This window comes from Neodiprion lecontei, chromosome 5 (assembly GCF_021901455.1).
Source record: "Neodiprion lecontei isolate iyNeoLeco1 chromosome 5, iyNeoLeco1.1, whole genome shotgun sequence".
Classification (NCBI taxonomy): domain Eukaryota; kingdom Metazoa; phylum Arthropoda; class Insecta; order Hymenoptera; family Diprionidae; genus Neodiprion; species Neodiprion lecontei.
The window spans coordinates 31021074-31042608 of NC_060264.1; the positions used below are offsets into that span (position 1 = coordinate 31021074).

The following is a 21535-nucleotide window of genomic DNA, read 5'->3' on the forward strand; positions in this document are numbered from 1 at the left end:
AGTTTTTGAATTTCTTTGTCTCGCCGAAAAGAGAAGACAGAAATCTCCGCGAAGATGTTTTTTGAACGGTATCAGGTCCGTTCCTTCGATTAATGGGGAATAACTTGGAGTAATATCTTTTTTGTACCAGGCTGATTCAAATTTTCATTCATTACGGTAACGGGGTTTCACCATCCAGATGCAAGGAGATGCAGTGCGAGTGTATTTAAGCTCGATAAGTAAAACGAGCGAGCAAACTTGATTATTATGCGGTAGGTACGGTGAAAATTTTAAGCCGTTAAGAAGCGCGCAATTTTCGACGCAGAAATTTAATTACACTTGAAACTTGATTAAATATTTCGTATAGAATATTGAAAACTTTGTCAATTTCTTCTGTTACATCGCGAATGGTCGAGAAATAACAGAACGAATAACGCGAAATGGATCATTTGAGGTATCGGAAAAGAAAGGGGAGGTAAATTTTATTGGTTATATAATACGGTATATACAGTGGGAAATGTCGGTGCCAAAACGCTCCCCCGAATCTCAATAACATCCTGTCAGGAGAGGCGAGTAAATCTTCAGGTTTAAGAGGGCATAAACCTGTCGTACTTATTAAATTCAGTCCTTTCCCCGAATCGTTTCCGGAACGGTGCAAAGGGAGGCGGAAACCACGACGATAGAAACAATTTTCTAAAGGTGGGTACCTGCAACATTCGAGAAGGAGAAACACGCGATTAAAGGAGGCTCGGTACACAGCCCAAGGTGGCGTATACGACAATAAACCACCGGAAGATCACAAGGACAAGAACATTGTAATTGCCGATCTCGGTGTCTCGGCGCTCATCCGCGAATCTCCGGAATTCAAGGCACTCGAAATTAATCTAAATTTTTGTTGTCCTTCGTGAGCCTGGGCTCGCCTCAAAAGTAAATTGAACTGCCAGAGACTGCCAGAAGAAATTCAAAATTAAAGGACGGTCCAAAAGCGATACAGTCGGTGAATTAAAAAGCCTTAAAACAAACGAGCTGATCTTACGTCCGCCATCTTGTCATCGGTAGATCAGATTAGGGAAAATTTCCCGACTATCGAGACTCGGTACACTTCGTGCAAGCCGTCAGACCTTCGCTGTCTCGCAACAAGTTAATACGCAACGAAAATTCCGGCGAAAAACAAGCTTCGAAATTAAATAACGGCTAGGTTAGGATTTACGCATTTTCCACCGCAAGATGGCGGAGCTCGCGCTCCCGTTTCGATGATAATAACTCAATCCTCCTATCGAACGGACGACAAGACGCGGGGAATACACCCCGGGCAATCTACATCCCAGGTGCAAGCCCGTAAAGCACGGATCCTGTCGATATAACCATAAACCATCCCTCATAAATTAAACACTATTTAATATCGGTTATCCATCTCGCCGCGGGACGCTACCGCCGTGCCGAGTTCTGGCTACCGGGGAATCCCCTTCACAGTTAAAGCTGCGCCTCCTCTGCACGCGCCGCGTTCCTCTCGCACCGCATCGTCATAATATCGCCCATTGACGCAGCGGGGATTCCCCGGCTATGTTCTACCCGCCACATACCTGCCGCTTCTGCTGCTGCTACTGCAGCTCCGCGTGACGTGGCGTGCGCGTTCAATCGAAACTTTTCCAGTTTCCCGGCTAGTCTCTATATCCTTTTTCAACAAACTTTAAACGCAGTTTTTCTCAGGAATTATTTTCAAGGAAACGAGAAACCGAATTTCAAATTCCACTTTGACCGATCACCGGTCTTTTACAACCTCGCCGTAAATTCCTCGCAATATATACTATGTCTGTACTGTTAATTGATAGTGCTAGTGAACACAAACATCATGTTTCACAAGGTAATTTCTTGGAGTAAAAATATCGTCTTGCGACAATTTGGACGTATTATCATTTAATGTGTTTTTTGTGCATAAAAATCTGAACATCCCAAACGTGAAATTTATTTTGCAGTAGAGCCTCAGAACCTGCCGATAGCACGCGTTTTTTCAACATTTTCAGTCATGCGTGACTAAAGAATAAGTTGTTTATTTTTTGTTTATTTTTTTTTTTTTGTCAAAAAGTAGACATTTCGTAGTGTATCCCGAAGTTGCAAGAGCGTGGTGAAATGGGTTTATAATTAAACCGATATAATGCGTATTCTATATCCAATTATATTATACAATATATAATATAATACTTTCAGAAAATTTTTGATTCCTGGAATATTTCATATTCTAGTCGAAATTAAATCCGCTCTAAAAGCCGACCAAAAAATGTTGGATCGATCCATAAGCTTGTAAAAATATCTCGTCTCTCCTGTTACTGCAAACAGGAACGCTAACTGTTTAAAAAAAACAAAGAACGAAGAATAAGAAGAGCCGGAACGAGCTTTGAATTTTTTCGCAACGAACTTATCGGTTGAGCGTTGTAGAAAATTGATGTCGGTAATTGAAACGAAGTAATTTTCTCGAAGTACATACAACAGCTTCTAGGTTATAACGAAGGATCCGCCTCTTTTGAGATATTATACCTGTATAGTATACACGTATAATAACGGGAGTGCAGATGATTGAAAGAAACGTTTTGCTCGTTAGCAGCGCGTTTCGAGGATCGTTCAGGGGGCGGGAATTTCCGGGATTCGGAACATGCTCACGTAACAAGGTTAAATTAAATTACGCGGTACAGCGATACACGATGCGGAGGGGGCGCTGCAGGTTTCGGGTTTCGGGTATAAGGGGTATAAGACACATGCCGGTCGGGTCGTACATACCCAGAATACACCGCGGGACGGAGTAACGCGTTTTCGAGACGGAACACCCCCTGCACAATATTCCCGCGAGTCGTGATTCTACCTGTGTGACCATAATTCATACACGCTACAGCGATATGTGCGACCGCCTCCTGCCGCCCCTTAATCTCTCGCACTATACAGCACATACCACCCGGGGCTTTATATATGTTACACACATACCCGCACTCTATATACCGTAGATACGTACATATCGGAACCCGGGAAGGTAGATAGAACCGTACATACAGGATATGTAGATAAATACGCACCTCCCATACGCAAACAGGACCAGCTACGGGGCCACGGGGTGTTTTATTTTCATTTTCTTTCCTCCTTCCATCTGTCAAAATGAAGAGAAATGCTCTGAACACGTTCTCTGAATTGGTTATATAAACGCGGTAAGAGTTCAACGAACTTTTTTTTTATACGGTTAATCCTAACATTCATCTAGGGTGACAAAAAAATAATATCTGCGAGCCTTTTTGTTTCATTTTCATTGTTCTGTTTTTTTTTTTTTTTTTGTTTTTTTTTATAATTCTTTCTTCTCCCATTTTTCACCGGACCAAAGTCAATGCGGAATTCGATCGACGTCAAAGTTTCGTATCTATATGCATACTTTTACCGAACATTGACGCAATTTAGGAATTGTCACGTATTCCTGCCCAGGAATAGTTCTCGGTTCGAAGGATCCTGCGGTACGAGACGCGTCCTTTGATAATATGGTCAATGACATTTCGATTCACACTTTGACGGCAATGCTGTGTCTTTTCAAATATATGTGTAAAAATGTAATCCGACTCGAATATCGAATTCTGCGAATAAGATGATGAATTCTGCGAAAAAGATCAGGGAGTCTGAATGAATTAAATTTTCCACGTGAAATGACACCGGGCATGCATCAATAAGTTCTGTTGTGTGCCTTACAACTTCTTGGGATCGAAATTTAGAAAAATTTTCTATTCCCAATATCGTCATTTTTTTTTACTTTTACATTGTACAAAGGTGGAGGCTGAGTTTGATCGCGCAAAGAGAACGTTTGATGTGGTTCAAAAGTTGGAAATATTTCTTTAAACGGGAATATGCCTTGTGCGTGTTTTTTTCTTACTTTTTCCCCCTTTTTTTTTTTTTTTTTTTACACCGCAATTTTTGGCTTCCGTCAAGACAAATTTAACGACCTGTGACAGAACAGCATTTTCACGGTTAACCCTCCGTTAGTCACGCCTTTTGAAGTTGGAGATTGCCGAGTTTCCCTCAGTGCCTACACATATATACATATATACGTATACATGATCCAACGCCAAGAAAGGAGACTGAGAGCATGCCCAGCGTCAGAAATTGAATACCGTTGAAAATGTGTAGGGGAAAAAAGGTGAAAATCAAGATAGACATTCCTTACGAAATAGCTGTTTTGCAGAAGTGAAAAAAAAATGCGCCGAAGAAAACAGAGGAGAACTCAATATTCCTAACGTAATAAACTCGTACAAAAGCTTTGCGTTTTCAGTGTAGATGCGGCTGATGATTTCGCTACGGCAGCAGTTGTGATAACAAAACGCTGGGGTCAAATTGAAACTTTTATATAAATATGCAAAGATGGAGTGCCAGAAATATTTTTGGTTTTAAAATCCGCGACATTGTTTTCTAATACCTATTCACTGAAAATTTCTTCTCGAGATTCTATGTTCTAGATCGATAACTATATAATCACACTAATTGCAGGTGTGCTGCTTGTACTGTGACAATTTTTTGCGATAGGCTATTCACTTACAGATCAAGTGAGGAGCGTTTAAAACGTTTCAATGATTTCAACCGATTACAGATGATTTTAATTTCTAAGATATCCATTGATTTCGAGCAACTATTACCGTGATTTCAAAAGATTTCCAATCCGTTCGAACTACAACCGATTGTTGCTTGGAACTCGAACGATTTCAAGTAAGTCCTAACCAATTTCTCAGAAGTCGCTTGACACAAAGTGCTTTGCGATATTCAAGAATTGAACAGCCCCTCGCTTTCCAGTAATTCGAACAACCTTATAACACCCGTTATTGCACCGACGCGATAACAATTTCACTATATAATCGTCCATTAACCATTATATGATGAATAAAATTTCGTCCTCGATGAATCGCAAGCATAACAATTAACGCTTCACCCGTTACGTGAAGTAAATTTGTGGATATATGTGCGCGCGTTACACTCGGGCGTATCATAAAAACAAGGGGTGGATATCCAAACAGCCGCATTTCTCCGGTCTGATTCCTTCGGGCGTACGGAAAGGGGTGGTTTTGCGGTTTAAGCAAAACAACGCCGCTTTGTTTTTGCAATTAACATCCGCTTACGTATAATACTCGCGTGGAAATTCAAGGAGAAATTATTCGGAGGGTGTCAACCGCAGGAGGTACCGGCTCTCCCCCACCTCCCTACCACCACCCCCTCTCTGACCACGTGACCGTGTCACGTGCGAAAGGCCTAAGGGTGGAAGGCTCCGCTGTTTTCATCCCCTGACGACATGACGACAGGCCAAACGGACCGGTCGAACGTCATCGAGGGTGGAGGGCGTACAGCTACGTCCGAATAACCCAGCATCCCTGCAGGGTCGCATCACCCTCCACCGGGTGGAGCTCAGGTCCGAAATTGCCTCCAAGCCCAATACAATAACTCTCTTAATCCACTTTCAAGCCCGCATTATTTACTCCGAGGTGCAGACGGGGCAACGCCTTCGTTTCACACTTTCTTCTCTCGTAACCGGTGACCCTGCATCTTTACCTGTTGGACGCAGCCTGCCAACTTAATGTGGAAATTTGCAACTGTCATTTATTTCGATACCGGCGGTGGGATTATTGTTGCAATGGATAATGGTGATCAATTCGATTTTGGGAATTACCGTCGATCGTGATTCGGATAACTGTGAAATTGCAATACACTAATTGTAAGATCACGTACAGGGAAAAGTAGAATAAACTGTATATGATCATTTTTTATCCCCATCGTCATCTGAATATGTATAATAAAAACTTCCACGAACTTCTGAACTTCGCATTTTGTTCGTTAGCTTGTCGAAAATTGAAATTTCGATTAGTTTTCAAAGAACCTATTTTCCGACACATACTCTTACAGTGGCTTGAAAACGTAAGGATTCGTCGTAATTGGAGGAAGTAAATTTCAACGGAAATCAATACTTTTCTTACATCTGAACCATGATATAAGTTATACAAAGTAAAAACATGCGCTCAGCTTTAATACGTATGCCAGGAGGCAACCGACTGATGAACTTCCACCTTTTCCCATCAGCCGGAAGTCATGTGAAGTTCCTTTGCACCGAGTTAAGTGAGACCAACCAGAAACTGAGCTAAGCTTTATACTTGTATCCATGTTACACACGTACTGATAGAAAATGGCAACAACACTTGCAATTAGCGTTTCAGTATAACAGCCGCAAGGTATCTGGCTTTGCGAGGTGTTGCCGGCTTGATTGGAGCAGAAATTAACTTAGAAAAAGAATAATAATAATGATAATGATAAGAAGAAGTATAAAAAGAAGACGTAGAACAAGAAGCAGAAACAGCAGCAGCAGCATCAGCAGCAGCTTCAGGCTACGGGAATAAATTCTTGTTTAGAGACTTGTTTTTATCATGCAAAATTACTTTCAAGAGCTGTGTATAAAGATCTCTCTTAGAAAAAGTTGCAAAAAAGTTGTCGGTTTTTCAGAAATTTAATGCCGGTATAACTTCGGGCTTTTCTGATATTACACCGCAGGGCTAACAAATTCCATCAAAACCCATCGAGCTCATTGACGTAGCAGCATTAACAGTAAACTTTGGCTCGTGGATACCCGAAGAATGCGAGTAACTTATTTTCTGTTCCGTCGAGCAAATCAGGGAGAAAAATCCAGTCTGGCAATCAGGAAAAATGCGAGATGCGGAAGAGCGTCAACTCCGATCCTTGGTGTCTGTATCTATATTAATAAAACTCAATTCGCGAAATCTCTTGGATTCCCAACTTTCCAAGGATTCGCGGCTTTTAAAGCGTAAGGTGTTACGGTATGCATTCGAACGGTCGAAATGTTCATAAATACGTTACTACAGCCGTGGATGAAGTGGCTTGAGAATAATCGGAGGATAAAAATGTAGTTTCATTTGGACTGTCGCCAGAGTTGCAGACCCGCACTCTCGATCTATGGCGACCCGGACCGTTACTCAGTAAGAGACTTGGGCAAGCAACGAGGAATCTCGGACGCCGAAGGAAGGAAATGACTCTGGCCAAGTGCACCAGTTCAAAAACAAGCCCTCCGGCGATGAAGCTATTTATGCAGCGCTTTGAGGAAGCCGGTAATACGTGGTCCATGCGGATGCCTGAAATGCCAGAAGTAGGAAGTACATCAAGCAGAAATATACCCTCCGATCTTCATCCTAAAATTAGCCGAGTTCTGGCGAACGTGAGTACTATATTACACTCTTTACCCTGATCTGAAATCGTCTATAAGTTATGGGTACCTATAAAAGATTGTACTCTAAAAAAATTGGTCGAGTTAAAATTGATCAAAATTTTGCTAGTGCAGACTACTATAGAACCATTTATATGGTTCCTTTGAAACTGGACCATCACATAGTGTTAGACTGACATCAGACTTTTTTTTGTCTATAGTTGTCCATGCTGAATATCTGTTTCAGTGTGTATGTATCAAGCATTTTCGTGGAAGTGCAACGGGGACCCCTAATTATAGGCAATTTAGGGTACAAGTCCACTCTGAGCAGCTCCGAGTTTCGCATCAGCCACGTTATACGGTAACAAATGGAAAACGGAATTGCTCAGAGTGGAGCATATCAGGTGTGTTCTTGCGCATCACTGCCGCTTCGGCCAATGAGAACGTGCCCACACATGACGTCATACCGAGCATTATTTTAAAAAATTATGAAACAGCCATTCATTCTTACGTCCACCGAATCATATTTGATGGGGGAATAATTCTCAAATGTTAAATAACTGGTTTCAACGGTTATGTTGTACTTTTTATACGACAGAAATGGATTTCTATCGTGACGTCATGCGGGGATCACGTGACTTTGCTACTGCGCATCACCGTTTAGAGCACACCTTGACCTCACGTTGAGCATCCAGAAAACTCGCGTTTGTTAACGTGAATAATCACTCTTATGCTTCCGATCGTCGTATAATAACAATTATTCAAAATTGAAGGAATAATGTGGGCTTCTCGTTAAATTTCTTTTGCAAAGCAAGGAGATACTTGAGAAGTTATCATCACGCAAATATGAAGGCTTTGGATGTATGAAGTGGGCGAAAGTTTAGGCGAGATGAAAGGCTGAGATAATTCACGTAACGACTCGACAGCTCGGTTGATGATACGGGTGGGTAAGTTACTGGTAGACTTATACAGACGTACAATTTACGTTTCAAATTTCAATAACCTGGACGTCCCAAGGCTTATACATGGCTGCTCCAGAAGGAGCCTCGCGCCATGGTGTGATATGTGCGCCACGCAGAGTAACGCTTATCTGCAGGCACTTGAATACCAACTTTAATTAACTTTTGAAGACGCTGAAAGATCAACCTCTGTTATTGCAAGTAATATAATGGCCTACGGCACACGCGTTACTTTGCAAACTTGATAGATCCTACCGCATGAAGAAAGCCACCCGAGAAGCGACGAGGAGAATCCACAGGGCCGTTAACCGGGGAATTTTCATTGCCGGGAAAGAAATTAAACCGTAAACCCGCTAAGTGGCTATATCGCCCCGACCAAATCGAGGCATTTGGGGGAATTCGTCTGGCGGATCAGATGTTTACCTTTCGTTAAATTCGCGGCTATGTGCGCAGGAAACGGCGATAGTTGGACACGGAATCAGTGAATGGACGATAACCAACGCCTTTCGCCGAACAAAATCGCAAAACTTTTAGTAGCTTTGTCGCACCCCGGTAGTATAATATAATATAATGATATACAGGATGTTTTCAAGTAAACGCCGAAGTTTTTTTGGGTTGCCTACCACTGAGGGGAACAAATGTCGGTAAAACAGATCTACCGAATCATAATCGCTTTACTCAAGTCAAATCTTATAGTCGTTTTGAAGTGACTCCGGGACGCGATTACTGAATGCTTCAGCTGGATGACATCGGTTATAAACAACGAAACAACTGCTTAGCTTAATTAACACAACTTGGCAACACGGACAGTTCCAGCTTACTCGCGAGGACTTTAAACGCGCTACTTACCGATACTTAACTCGTACCGATATTTGTTCCCCTCAGTGGTAGGTAACCCAACATACTGCGGCGTTTACTTGAAACATCCTATATACCTTGCGTTCTGTTTACATAAGGGTTTATACCGATACGGTTTCACTGAAATTTTCTGCAGTAAATATACCAAACGAAATTTTTCCTGCAACGAATGTTCCACACCTCTAGCGTGGGAAAAAAACGGGAGTATTAAAATGCAGTTGGTAGATGTCATGGGATTATAACCTGCAAAGTGGCGGGCATTACTCGAGGCATGACGCTTTGCGGTCACGAAATAAAATTAATTAGAACTGCGCGCGCCGCCCAATCGCGCGCTAAATAGCTTCGTTAAGTGCTCCGCTGCGTGTTCGGGGATTCCCCAATTTGAATGGTTCGTTCAACGACCGTTCGCACGCGCCGGGTCAGTTACCCATTTACTGGACTACGCGCTAACCGCTGAGGAAGAGGCATCGCCGCGATGCGTTTCCGGCCGGAAAAAGAGGCGGACATGGCATGGAACGGGAAATGGAGATACGGAGAAATGCGAATAGCCCTTAAATGGAACTCCAATTTAACATTTCAAGTCCTTAAAATTTATTTAGCTTGATTACTACCGATTTACATATCTCATCATAAAGTTTTCAAATGTTTTCATTTGCGTTCTAGAAAATTTCCAGGGACTTCCAAATTCATAGAAGATCGCAACAAACTACTGAACGTCATCTATAAGAAATAACTGATTTGGAAAAAAATAATTCGCACGAACATTATTATTTTATGAATACATGCAGAGTAAAAGATATCTACATACATTATAAGGCATTGGACAGCTAGTTTTCTCGGCACGGGCTAGGAAATCACAATTTCCGTGCACAAGTATTAAAGTTGACATGAAAATCACGCAATAAAGTGCAGCACGATACACATTGTGGTTCAGAACTTGCAGATGGGTAGTTGCGCATGAGGCAGGTCGTAAACCTGTTTATTGAGACATAAAAATGGCAACAAAAAAGGACCAAAAAACCCATACGACTATCGATTTACACTGCAGGGTTAACTGAACCAAGAGTAGTAAATCGGCTCCGCATCAGACATAATGCAGTCGTCGATGTACATTATACTATATAATTTTCCGTGAATAATTTAGCGGTCAAAATGCAAAATGGCGACTTGAAACGATTGGTTGGGGAAAATTCGAAACATTAAATATTTATGAAATAATTGCATTCGTCAGTGACAAAGAAAAGCTTGGATATCCAAGCTTTGATTCAAAATCTTAAATCGCTTCGAAATTATTTTAAAAAATCTGATAGATTCGTTCGCTTTTCGTCTACGATTGCTCAATTTTACTCAGACGACTATTTTTTACAAAATCATTGAAACGGACCTTCTTTTTTGTAAACAGTTAATGCGATGTTTCATTTCTTGATCATAATTAATATCACGACGTTATAGAGTCAAATATTGGAAGATTTTTGCAGCCTACGAATACAATAATTTGTATGACTCAATGAATGAATGTCTTCTTATCAAATTAAGGAAAGTATCCTTCCTTATATTCTAATTGGTTCATTGTTCTAATCTGCACGCGTACGATTAGATGAGACAATTGTGTAACTACTGTATGACAATCGATCACAGGAAGGAAACGCGGCCGTCTGCCTTAAACTTAACGTGTTAAAATTATGGGGATTTCCGTCAGCAATCTATGCAAATGGTTGACTTACGTCGGGCGAATTAATACCGATTCCAATCATGTTGACGTTATTGTATTACATCGCAGCGTGTTCGACACCCTTGAATAAATCACAAACCCTAGTTTAGGGGTGACAAATCCTAGTGAGAAGGACCGGGCGCCATTTTGTGGTAGGAAAACGAGAATATTATACGTGAGATCCGTGAGATTGTTGTCAGGTATAGTATGCTTTTCGGAAGAACTGATGGTCTCGATCGTCTCTATCATGTATTGTACATACATACATATAATATGTTATCTATTAAAAGGAATAACAAACAGAACTACGGCTTTGATTCGGCTGAGATGGCGGCAGTGAGGTTACGTTTGACATTGCTGTTGACGATATTCTCAGTCGGCGTATTTCTCCGTTGATTTCGCGACAGGATCAATTAAGCCATTCATAATTCAGGGAGGAAATTCCTATGCCAGAAGCAATACCTTCTGGATTTCCTTCCTCGGCCTGTCCGATGGCTAAGCCGAGTAGAGATCAGCCTGGGGTTAATTACGCTGGGCAGTGTTTTGGAAAATCAATTTCTCTGAAACCCGTGCCTAACGAAAGCTTTCCCGGAAATTAGGAAACTGCTGTTCGAACGTTAACCGAAAACGACAAGTTGTCGAACGTTATACTTTATTGTTTCATCCGTGTGATATTCAAGACACGTGATCACAGAGTGCGCTGAAGAATTCTCTCGGAGAATATCTAGGGGCGCGATAATAGGAAATTTAAGTTATTATTCCGGCAGAATAACTTTTTCATCTCCATTGCAACAATGCAGGCTTGTGGAACACACGGATTACTTAATTACATAATGAATTTAACCAAATAATGCAAATATATAATGCCCGGTAAACAGTGGCGTACTTTTTGATTTTAAATTACGAATAACTGTAGAATTTTATGCTCGCGCATATAAGCCGCAAAACTTTCCTCATCGATGTATAGCCATTCCGAAATTATATTTCGTCATGTGTTTACACAGTCGAAATAACTCATAATATTAAATTCTATGTTCAATTTCTAAGTTAGTCGAGACACGTGTATATAATGTATAATTCACTGCAGGAGAATGAAAAATAATGATTAGAGTCGTCTGAATGTAATGAACCGCTATTCGTTCGTTATTTGAATGAATGAATCACTCGTATACTAATTACACCTGCAGATTAAAAGTACGCACATACTTCTTCAAAGCTAATTAATTAACAAGGGTAATTAGGTTATAACACGAATGCAAACATTGCGACAACGATGAGGATATTACGGAGCAATACTGCGTGTCAATAAAGTTTAATTTATAGTCTGATAATGCGTTATTATTCAATTAATGCCTAATTAATGAATGTGTGCATAAGCATACATTTATTAGACATCGTGAAAGTGTCACGATCGTGATTATCTCAACTCTGATAAATGTCCGGTAACGCGATACTGTATTTATATTAAAAATATACACATGTATCACGTACATTTATAGGCCTATTCTACACCATTACTTATTGATACATGACAAGGTTCCATAAAATCCGGCAAATTCTATGTAAACAGCATCTGCGCAAAACTTTCCGAAGAACATATTTATCAAAATGCCTGAAATATCCAGCTATCAATTTAGACTAAATATTTGCGATACTGACCTACAAACTAGTCTAAACTTTATCTATCCAAACTTTATAAGATTGGGATCTCTAATTTTTACCTCTTATGAATCTCTATATGTTACACGATCTATGTTATAGCGTCAAGCTTGAAGCTAGCCGCAGTCTGTTACTGATCCGACAGCACCTGCCACCTAGTGGAACTTGTAGGTACTAAGTTTCTTCGGGGTTGAGGACCGTCAACCGATGATCACAGTAAATTTGAAAACTGTGTCGAATTCATTCCCACTACCGATAGGTAGGTAAATACTAATAATGACTGGGTTTTACAGAACCTGCAATAAGACTCAGAAGTACCATACCATGAAACTACACACCGAATAACTATTTTATGCATTATTGTGATCTTCCATATCTACATTGTTGTTACATAGTCAATGTATCTGATGCATCCTGCTTTGTTGTTTATTTTAGTCTCGGTCGATAACACGTGGTAGAAGGATGTCAGACTGACAACTAGTGACAACACCTGTCAGAGAAACGCAGCCACTGCGTCGGTACAACCACTGCAAACTAGCGAACCACCAATTGGTTATCATACCAGCGCTCACTTTCTGCAGAATAAGTATTTTGTACCTTGCACCCATGGAACAAAAATTTATCTCCATGCGTGAATGAGTAATTTACTAATTAATTAGAGATAATAGGAATATTGATTGATTGGAACTGATTGAAAGAATGAAGACTGCAGTTTGTGAACCAGTAGTTGAAGGAATAAAACGTACAAAATTGATCGGGTTGTAAAGGACTGTTCTTCACAACTGTACCTTTTTCTGAAAAAAAAACCCCCCGACGTTTTCAACCGTGTGATTTTGCATGATATTCAACGAGTAGTGGATAGTCTTGTTGATACGCCGTATCGAGAAGAATGTGAGAAGAAAAATTATTGCAACAGGTCAAAAGTCGCTAACATGGAAAGGTCAGAAGGTACGAAAGATATGAGCGTAGTGATTTTGTTGGATTTCTCAAGCGGGAAGATGAATTCTATTCGAATTATGCGTCTTCGAATATTACGATTAGAATCTACAAGTAAGAAATCTTTGAACAGCGTCTCAGCTCTTGGTTCTACGATGTCGTGCATGTTGTTTTTGGCTTCAACGACGAAAAATTGTTGGTTCCAGAAATAGCAAATAAAAAAAGCAGGGATAACTTCTTTGTATTTTTTCGGTCGCAATTTAACCGATTTTAAATAATGATGAAAATGCGTCATTGCTGCACTATATCGACTATATTTTTCTGTCCATTTTTGCGGATGTTGTAAAATGCTGAAATCGACGTGTCCAGAATCCACTTGACCGTAATTTTGCGAGAGGAAAGTTGCGTACAGTCTCGAATCGATGTAAACAACTGATGAAAGGTTACAACTGAAAACCATGTAATTTGAACAAGGTGTTTTTCGGCAGATTTCAGTTCAATTTAGGTTTATTCAACGTAAGTTAGTATAGTACAAATGTTCAAGTGTGAGTATACGCTACTTTACCAAGGTTTCGAAGAGTATCATTGTAATATGTTATACTAATACATTATACTAATAGGAATATGTTATACCAATGTCTAAGTATTATAATATTATATTGATTGATATGGTAAGTGTGATATTTCCAATAGTATTAGAGTTCAAGCCAAACAAAATGCAATGTACAGAACGAAAATTGCATGAGAAGTCTGACTACAGTCTAGGGAATAGAAATACAATATACATTTCATCAAGCAGAGTATTACCGATACTGTATAAGATAGTTATTATTATAGTTCGTGAGAAGTGTTCAAGTTCCTTTCTGCATACAGGTGAAATGCCCCTGCCCGAGATATAATATGAACACTATTGTATCGCTACTATTTTATGTAACCTGGAATAAAATTATTAATACGTAAAGAAATTTCACCGTTTGTGTTTTTGTTTGTGTCCCACGCTAATTTTGCTGCATTTTCTGAGTTCCTTGGGGTCCAGTTAGTCTGGAAATGGTCGTACAAATCGAATCTGAGACTAAAAATTTTTCGCCCAAAAAAAAAGTAAGGCTAACCCCTTTGTGTTTTTGGCGAAAATTTTCGCGACTTTGAAAAGTGCTGGAATCAATTATTTGGTGCACCATATCGATGTGATTTTGCGAGAAAATTCGATTGAGCGCAGTCCCAACACGCTGCGAGCAACGGATCAAAAGTTACAGCCAAAGAACGAGAACCTGTGTTTTTGACATTTTTCAGCCGGTGCTCTTTTGATCGTCATTTCTCTCCTAGTGGTCCCACGCTAATTTTGCTGCGTCTTCTGAGTTCCTTGGGGTCCAGTTAGTCTGGTAATGGTCGTACAAATCGAATCTGAGACTAAAAATTTTTCGCCCAAAAAAAAAGTAAGGCTAACCCCTTTGTGTTTTTGGCGAAAATTTTCGCGACTTTGAAAAGTGCTGGAATCAATTCTTTGGTGCACTATATCCACGTGATTTTGCGTAAAAATTCGATTGAGCGCAGTCCCAACACGCTGCGAGCAACGGATCAAAAGTTACAGCCAAAGAACGAGAACCTGTGTTTTTGACATTTTTCAGCTGGTGCTCTTTTGATCGTCATTTCTCTCCTAGTGGTCCCACGCTAATTTTGCTGCGTCTTCTGAGTTCCTTGGGGTTCAGTTAGTCTGGTAATGGTCGTACAAATCGAATCTGAGACTAAAAATTTTTCGCCCAAAAAAAAAGTAAGGCTAACCCCTTTGTGTTTTTGGCGAAAATTTTCGCGACTTTGAAAAGTGCTGGAATCAATTCTTTGGTGCACTATATCCACGTGATTTTGCGTAAAAATTCGATTGAGCGCAGTCCCAACACGCTGCGAGCAACGGATCAAAAGTTACAGCCAAAGAACGAGAACCTGTGTTTTTGACATTTTTCAGCTGGTGCTCTTTTGATCGTCATTTCTCTCCTAGTGGTCCCACGCTAATTTTGCTGCATTTTCTGAGTTCCTTGGGGTCCAGTTAGTCTGGAAATGGTCGTACAAATCGAATCTGAGACTAAAAATTTTTCGCCCAAAAAAAAAGTAAGGCTAACCCCTTTGTGTTTTTGGCGAAAATTTTCGCGACTTTGAAAAGTGCTGGAATCAATTCTTTGGTGCACCATATCGTTGTGATTTTGCGAGAAAATTCGATTGAGCGCAGTCCCAACACGCTGCGAGCAACGGATCAAAAGTTACAGCCAAAGAACGAGAACCTGTGTTTTTGACATTTTTCAGCTGGTGCTCTTTTGATCGTCATTTCTCTCCTAGTGGTCCCACGCTAATTTTGCTGCATTTTCTGAGTTCCTTGGGGTCCAGTTAGTCTGGAAATGGTCGTACAAATCGAATCTGAGACTAAAAATTTTTCGCCCAAAAAAAAAGTAAGGCTAACCCCTTTGTGTTTTTGGCGAAAATTTTCGCGACTTTGAAAAGTGCTGGAATCAATTCTTTGGTGCACCATATCGTTGTGATTTTGCGAGAAAATTCGATTGAGCGCAGTCCCAACACGCTGCGAGCAACGGATCAAAAGTTACAGCCAAAGAACGAGAACCTGTGTTTTTGACATTTTTCAGCTGGTGCTCTTTTGATCGTCATTTCTCTCCTAGTGATCCCACGCTCATTTTGCTGCGTTTTCTGAGTTCCTTGGGGTCCAGTTAGTCTAGAAATGGTCGTACAAATCGAATCTGAGACTAAAAATTTTTCGCCCAAAAAAAAAGTAAGGCTAACCCCTTTGTGTTTTTGGCGAAAATTTTCGCGACTTTGAAAAGTGCTGGATCAATTCTTTGGTGCACTATATCGACGTGATTTTGCGAAAAAATTCGATTTGGCGCAGTCCCAACACGCTGCGAGCAACGGATCACAAGTTACAGCCAAAGAACGAGAACCTGTGTTTTTGACATTTTTCAGCTGGTGCTCTTTTGATCGTCATTTCTCTCCTAATGGTCCCACGCTCATTTTGCTGCGTTTTCTGAGTTCCTTGGGGTCCAGTTAGTCTAGAAATGGTCGTACAAATCGAATCTGAGACTAAAAATTTTTCGCCCAAAAAAAAAGTAAGGCTAACCCCTTTGCGTTTTTGGCGAAAATTTTCGCGACTTTGAAAACTGCTGGAATCAATTCTTTGGTGCACTATATCGACGTGATTTTGCGAGAAAATTCGATTGAGCGCAGTCCCAACACGCTGCGAGCAACGGATCAAAAGTTACAGCCAAAGAACGAGAACCTGTGTTTTTGACATTTTTCAGCTGGTGCTCTTTTGATCGTCATTTCTCTCCTAATGGTCCCACGCTCATTTTGCTGCGTTTTCTGAGTTCCTTGGGGTCCAGTTAGTCTAGAAATGGTCGTACAAATCGAATCTGAGACTAAAAATTTTTCGCCCAAAAAAAAAGTAAGGCTAACCCCTTTGTGTTTTTGGCGAAAATTTTCGCGACTTTGAAAAGTGCTGGATCAATTCTTTGGTGCACTATATCGACGTGATTTTGCGAAAAAATTCGATTTGGCGCAGTCCCAACACGCTGCGAGCAACGGATCACAAGTTACAGCCAAAGAACGAGAACCTGTGTTTTTGACATTTTTCAGCCGGTGCTCTTTTGATCGTCATTTCTCTCCTAGTGGTCCCACGCTAATTTTGCTGCGTCTTCTGAGTTCCTTGGGGTCCAGTTAGTCTGGTAATGGTCGTACAAATCGAATCTGAGACTAAAAATTTTTCGCCCAAAAAAAAAGTAAGGCTAACCCCTTTGTGTTTTTGGCGAAAATTTTCGCGACTTTGAAAAGTGCTGGAATCAATTCTTTGGTGCACTATATCCACGTGATTTTGCGTAAAAATTCGATTGAGCGCAGTCCCAACACGCTGCGAGCAACGGATCAAAAGTTACAGCCAAAGAACGAGAACCTGTGTTTTTGACATTTTTCAGCTGGTGCTCTTTTGATCGTCATTTCTCTCCTAGTGGTCCCACGCTAATTTTGCTGCATTTTCTGAGTTCCTTGGGGTCCAGTTAGTCTGGAAATGGTCGTACAAATCGAATCTGAGACTAAAAATTTTTCGCCCAAAAAAAAAGTAAGGCTAACCCCTTTGTGTTTTTGGTGAAAATTTTCGCGACTTTGAAAAGTGCTGGAATCAATTCTTTGGTGCACCATATCGTTGTGATTTTGCGAGAAAATTCGATTGAGCGCAGTCCCAACACGCTGCGAGCAACGGATCAAAAGTTACAGCCAAAGAACGAGAACCTGTGTTTTTGACATTTTTCAGCCGGTGCTCTTTTGATCGTCATTTCTCTCCTAGTGGTCCCACGCTAATTTTGCTGCATTTTCTGAGTTCCTTGGGGTCCAGTTAGTCTGGAAATGGTCGTACAAATCGAATCTGAGACTAAAAATTTTTCGCCCAAAAAAAAAGTAAGGCTAACCCCTTTGTGTTTTTGGCGAAAATTTTCGCGACTTTGAAAAGTGCTGGAATCAATTCTTTGGTGCACCATATCGTTGTGATTTTGCGAGAAAATTCGATTGAGCGCAGTCCCAACACGCTGCGAGCAACGGATCAAAAGTTACAGCCAAAGAACGAGAACCTGTGTTTTTGACATTTTTCAGCTGGTGCTCTTTTGATCGTCATTTCTCTCCTAGTGATCCCACGCTCATTTTGCTGCGTTTTCTGAGTTCCTTGGGGTCCAGTTAGTCTGGAAATGGTCGTACAAATCGAATCTGAGACTAAAAATTTTTCGCCCAAAAAAAAAGTAAGGCTAACCCCTTTGCGTTTTTGGCGAAAATTTTCGCGACTTTGAAAAGTGCTGGAATCAATTCTTTGGTTCACTATATCGACGTAATTTTGCGAGAAAAATCGATTGAGCGCAGTCCCAAAACGCTGCGAGCAACGGATCAAAAGTTACAGCCAAAGAACGAGAACCTGTGTTTTTGACATTTTTCAGCTGGTGCTCTTTTGATCGTCATTTCTCTCCTAGTGGTCCCACGCTCATTTTGCTGCGTTTTCTGAGTTCCTTGGGGTCCAGTTAGTCTAGAAATGGTCGTACAAATCGAATCTGAGACTAAAGATTTTTTGCCCAAAAAAAAAGTAAGGCTAACCCCTTTGTGTTTTTGGCGAAAATTTTCGCGACTTTGAAAACTGCTGAAATCAATTCTTTGGTGCACTATATCGATGTGATTTTGCGAGAAAATTCGATTGAGCGCAGTCCCAACACGCTGCGAGCAACGGATCAAAAGTTACAGCCAAAGAACGAGAACCTGTGTTTTTGACATTTTTCAGCTGGTGCTCTTTTGATCGTCATTTCTCTCCTAATGGTCCCACGCTCATTTTGCTGCGTTTTCTGAGTTCCTTGGGGTCCAGTTAGTCTAGAAATGGTCGTACAAATCGAATCTGAGACTAAAAATTTTTCGCCCAAAAAAAAAGTAAGGCTAACCCCTTTGTGTTTTTGGCGAAAATTTTCGCGACTTTGAAAAGTGCTGGAATCAATTCTTTGGTGCACTATATCGACGTGATTTTGCGAGAAAATTCGATTGAGCGCAGTCCCAATACGCTGCGAGCAACGGATCGAAACTCACGGCCGACAACATCAAATTTGAACTGGGTTTTCAAAAAGGTGGAAGGGTAAAATCACAAATTCATAGATGCTGAGTCTCATTTGTATTTCATTCAACATATCTTATTTCTAGTACAAGTGTTCGGGTGTCAGTGTATCGTACCTCACACGTAGACAAATAGTATTCATGTGACACACAAGAAGAAATGCAACAAAACGATTTCACATTACATCAGAAATCTCACTATTACTTAAGAAGTACAAAGAAGAATTCACATTACTCCAAGTAAAAAGTAAAAAATGTTGTACAGAATAATTATTTTTGTAGTTTTCAACTATAGTTTAACTTTCTCTCAATTTCCTAAGCCGTTGGTTCCATGGTGTCCCAGATATCTTTTCTAGCGTTCTCAGGGTTCAATTAGTGCACGAAGGATCGTACACAACGATTATGAGACGAAAACCTTTTCGCTCTAAAAATCGAGAAAAATTAATGGTAACGCTCTTGATTAAAAAAAAACCTAAAAAGCATTTACCTCAGGGGCCATCCATTAGTCACGTCACACGAATTTTAAAACTTTCAAACCCCTCCCCCCGTCCTTGTCACAGGTTGTCACATTTTTAGACCCCCCCCCCCCCTGATGTGACGTCACAAATTTTTCAAACTTATGCATGTATTTAAAAATAATCAAAAGAAAACAGTTATTTTCATTTTATTCTTATTTTCATTAAATAATCTTCATATATAAATTTTTATGTTTTAGTACTTTAAATTTTAACATGTGAGGTCACAAAACTTTTGACCCCCCCTGCCCCTTATCACACTATGTCACATTACGGTGATACCCTCCCCCCCCCCCCCCCCCCCCCCCGTTAACGTATGACGTAATTTATGGATGGCCCTTATTCCGAAAAATCTTTAATTAAACAATACCTTAGACAGTATATCGACATCTGTTCACGAGAGAGAACAGTGCATAGACTCATTTCTCCAAGATTATTATGTCCATAATTATAGCCAAAATACACAGAATACACATATCAAAATAGTCATGGTCCGACGAATATCTCAAAAAAATCCTCAACCCATCAACCAATTCGTTTGTTTGATTTTCTCACAAATATTCTTTGAATACACCGAGTTTCCTTAGCACGTAAGAGGTTTGCAATAATTTTTCTGATACAACAAAGTTTGCGATTCAAAATTGCAATACTGTGATAGGTAATCACTTTCTTACTTTCCATACAACTCGCACATTCACTTGTGAAAAGATTTTACAATATTCTTCGAAACACTTCCTAGACTTAAATTTTCGCGGTAAAACGTTGAGAACGCAGCCAATGCTGCTTCGAAGAAGTTGAACTTACTGCTAAACTGCGCCGGAATCCTCATCTACTTGTAGTTTTGCGTCCATACGTGATATGATGTTTTGTAATCTTCGCTTCCACAATTCTCTGGTGTAAATAGAATCGAAATTTTTTCCTGTTTCCAGGTTAACACATCCACGCATTTATCGAAGGCTATTGGCAATCTCAAAGTTAGTAAATACAAATCTACCATGAGTTAGAAGCTACAGAATCATGTAAACCAAACATGTTCTCCATCAAACATGTACACAAATCGTTCAATTCTAAAATAAGAAAAATAATGCACAACATGAAAGTTCACCTCTAGCGACTTGGTCCGCAATCTCATAGGATTAATGGTAAGAATTATTGACAATACGCCGTGCCAGGTGTAAAGTTAACCCTGCGTCGGCCACGTCGTGTTTTTGTGACTACGCCGTTCTTGGCCATTTTTAACCCACTTAGGAGTGTCCAAAAAATCTAAAAAAAATTCAGAGAATAAGATTAACATGATTACTCAATGATCCAATAGCTTTCATTGCAATATTTCTAGTTGTTCAACAAACAGAAATGTTTAAACATCAAAAAACTCCCGAGATACTGAGAAACCCAAAAGTCAGACGTAACGGTATCGTGTTGACAGTGTTAACGATACAGATTGCAACGGTAGAGTTGTAAATTATTACTTTTCAATTAAATTCAATACGTATATGCATAAAGTGTACAATTATACGATGCAATACTTTATACAAATACTATAATGCAATACATGATTATAAATCCATTTATAAATATACAATACATTACAAACATATGAAGCGAGACACGTATAACGTTATATACACAGAGTATTGTATGGAGCATTGTGACAAATCATGAACAGTCATAGCTTAAATACACGGACCCATATATGAACATTTATACCGTCACCTTATCGTATACGGTTCCGCTTTGGGCGAAGAACGGGATGAGCGTATGACCGCAAGGACGTCTGCTTCGCATCTCGTCATTACAGCTTCGCGGCGTGGCGTGAGGGGGGAAGTTGGGAAGTTGAACGATGTCTGGAAGGGGTCAGCTAACCGAGGGGTAAAAATTGTATCATCGGACAAGGACTAAATTTACTTAACCAACTTGGTAGTAAAAGAACTTAGGATAGAACTAGTAACAACAGAACAAAAGACTGTTGATCTGAATCTAGAGGTTACGGTGGATTAGGAATTAACACCGCGTGTCCGACCACATGATGAAAAAAGGGATAAGCAGAGTAATAATAATAATTATAAGAAAC

General features: G+C 40.2%; 1 long non-coding RNA gene across 3 annotated transcripts; it reads right to left on the reverse strand.

The window, feature by feature from the left end:
* Positions 1–19218: 19218 nt before the first annotated feature.
* Positions 19219–21521, reverse strand: LOC124294818. Of its 3 annotated transcripts, XR_006904746.1 has the most exons (4): positions 21178–21521; positions 20570–20727; positions 20269–20421; positions 19219–19373 (listed from the first exon to the last, which is right to left on the reverse strand). It is a non-coding gene; the product is annotated as an uncharacterized LOC124294818 (long non-coding RNA). The 3 variants fall into 3 exon arrangements; XR_006904745.1 differs by having other exon boundaries at positions 20269–20727; XR_006904747.1 differs by having other exon boundaries at positions 19835–20727.
* Positions 21522–21535: the final 14 nt, after the last annotated feature.